This window comes from Suncus etruscus, chromosome 12 (genome assembly GCF_024139225.1).
Source record: "Suncus etruscus isolate mSunEtr1 chromosome 12, mSunEtr1.pri.cur, whole genome shotgun sequence".
Classification (NCBI taxonomy): domain Eukaryota; kingdom Metazoa; phylum Chordata; class Mammalia; order Eulipotyphla; family Soricidae; genus Suncus; species Suncus etruscus.
Window position 1 is genome coordinate 71,484,488 of NC_064859.1, and position 3,155 is coordinate 71,487,642.

The 3,155-nt window shown below is 36.4% G+C and overlaps 1 pseudogene; it reads left to right on the forward strand.

Moving 5' to 3' along the window:
* Window positions 1-2,461: 2,461 nt before the first annotated feature.
* On the forward strand, window positions 2,462-2,611 carry LOC126024937 (uncharacterized; annotated as a pseudogene).
* The last annotated feature ends 544 nt before the right edge of the window (window positions 2,612-3,155 follow it).

Here is a 3,155-nt window from a genome sequence, read left to right on the forward strand (position 1 = left end):
ACTGTGCTATCGCTCCAGCCTCTGGTCCCTATATTTTTGGACTACACTTTTAATTCTGGAAACTATTGAATAGAGTGCTAGACAGAATATAAATTTTGCTTTCCTAATATTTTTTGGTTTCGAGACCACACAGGTGGTGCACAGGTCTTACTCATGACTGTGCTCAGAGATCACTCTTGGCAGTGCTTGGGGATTATATGGGGTTTCATGGATAGTATTAGTTTTTTAAGTAATAAAACAATGGACTGAATTTTAGGATACATTCAAGCATTGGCCAGGGCTATGACAAGTAAACTGAAAAAAATTCATCTTAAATTTAAGCAATCCTTTAGAACTTTATAAAATGTACTTTTTGTTTATTTGTTTGTTTGTTTGTTTGTTTTGGAGGTGAGGCATACCCTGAGGGTTGAAAGTTGATTCATGGTTTTGGCCATATACTCTGAACTCTGAGATCTCTCCTAAATGGGTGAGGGCAATTAGGAAGGGAGAATTGAAGGCAGGAATGCTACCTATTGTACAATCTCTTCAGAACAATAAAAACTCAAAGATCAGGGCCAGAGCGGTGGCACAAGGGATAAGGTGTCTGCCTTGCAGGCTTTCCCCTTGGGTAGGCCCCTGTTAGATCCCCCGGCTTCCTATATGGTCCCCCACACCAGGAGTGATTTCTGAGCGCATAGCCAGGAGTAACCCTGAGCGTCACCGGATGTAGTCCCAAAACAAAAACAAAACAGAACAAAACAAAACAAAACGAAAAGACTCAACGATCTTAGTCATTCCAGCCTTTATTAAGTGTGTGAGGCAGTCTCAATCACTGTAAATCTGTTTGAAGGGGTGCGCTTTCAAATTTCTTCACCATCTGCATTGTATTCAAACCACCTGGGATTAGGTGAAATGCATAAGGAATAATAAACTACCTGTCCCAAATATCAGGAAATATTGAAATAACTTCCCTTTTCTGGGGAAGTACAATTTCTAAAAAAATATAGTGTTGGTACCACACATCAAGTGATGGGTAAGTGAAGTGATGAAACAAAATGAAAGTAGAATTTCGTCAATGTTCCAGTAAAATTGATTCACCTCAAAAGCCAGAAATATTGTATAGGATGTAAGATATTTGACTTGCATGCAGCTGAACCATATTCTATACCTGACAACTTATATTGTGCACTCAAGAAAGACAGGAGAGATCCCTGAAGGTGAAGCTCTAATTACTACTATATGTGACCCCCAAAAAAAGGACAGAAAAAAGAATCAATTGATATTATCATTATTATTATTATTATTATATTTCACTTATTCTTGCTTTCTTTTCTATCCTTCTTAAAGCTTCTTTGCTCTAACTGGATAATAAGAGCATTAAAAAGTTAAAAAATAAAAGAAAACACTATAAAAATAGCACTCCTAACAAATACAGACTACACTGATGCGATATTCAACTCATTTTTAAAGACTTTTGGGAATGGACAAACATGGGAGCTGGTGCACATTTGGGGAAAGGCACCATAGACCTTAACTGTATGCCAATAATTTAGAACAGACAAAGTGAAGCAAGTAGGCATATTTCTTCTTCAGAAAATCTTGCTGAAAGGAAAATGAATGATTGAGAAGAAGATTGTATATTGATTTGCTGATGACTCAACCTCTTGAAAACCAGTGGAAAATGCCAGCTCTACAAAACACTATCCATAAATGTACTCCATGCCACCTCAAATTGCTTTCCTATTCTCTTTTACACCTTTGTGATCATAACATAAGATTAAAAATAGAAATATTAAGATCTCATCTTTTGGAATAATTGAATGCTAAAAAATCACACATTTTGTGTAAAAAAATAAATTGAGTTATAGTACAAATTACACTGGTTGTATGATTCTTCCTCAGCATGAATTTAGGTGAACTCTAAATGCATATTATTTTAGTGAAGAATCTATTAGCTGCTAATTGTTATTATTTTTGAACTGAGAAATGAAAATGAGATATTTTATTGGTTCTAATAATTTTAGTAGTAACTGAATAATAATTTTTTTCTGTCAAGAATCTTATATCCTTGTGATAATGTGCTTAAAGAAAAAAGAATTGTTTGTTAACAGTATTAATTTCAATAGAACAGAGCAGAGAGGGAGATAGTTTGGTAAGTGATAGATATATCACTTATGCAATTTAAATAAGTATAATTTATGCACATGCTTTACATATAATATTTATATTAGCTATAAATAGCTTATTTTATTGCTTAAATTATTTTCCATCTTATGTAAAACTATGCTATTTTGATTTTAAGTAGATGTTCTCTGTTTGATCCACACACTAGAGAAATGAAGTAGTACTTTATCAAAGACAAAGCATGTTCTAGAAATTTTAAATGAAATATCTTATTAACATTCATTTCAAATTCATAAAGAAGCTAGCATTATTGTTATTCACATCTGAAGGCTTTAACCCTGAAATAAATGATGTCTCCATACTTACCTGGCAGGGGAGATAGCATGATACCCAGGGCGAGGCTTATCCATTATACTCCGGATATGCTGACCCCTGCAATTTCCCCAAAAGTGGGAAACTCGACTGCATAATTTGTGGTAGTGAGGGACTGCATTCGCGCTGTCCCCTGTTGAATAAAAAATGATGTCTCCGGTCTCACTCCCAAGCAGCCGCCTGTCGCAGAGCCAGGGACCCCCAAACCAGCGGGAAAGGCCGGCAGAGGCTTGGAGGGGGTAGAGCTCCATAAACTCCCAGAGAGAGGAGGGAGGACAGAGAGCTAGGCTCAACAGCGCCAGCAAGAAAGTGATCAAAGACAAAGATGGTCACTACCTACTGATCAGGGGAACATTAGATCAAGAAGTACAAACCCTGGTCAATATCTATGCACCTAATATAGAGTCAGCAAAATATGTGAGGCAACTACTGGCAAACCTGGAGAAACACATGAAAGGAAATGTGATAATAGTAGGGGACCTCAATACTCCACTATCACCACTGGACAGATCCACCAAACAGAAAAATAGCAAAGAAATAAGAGTTCTAAATGAAAAATTAGAAGATTTAGGGCTAATAAACTTATTTAGAGCCCTCCATCCCCAGAAAGGAGAATACACATTCTTCTCAAATCCACATGGAACCTTCTCCAGAATAGAACATGTCTTAGGATACAAAGC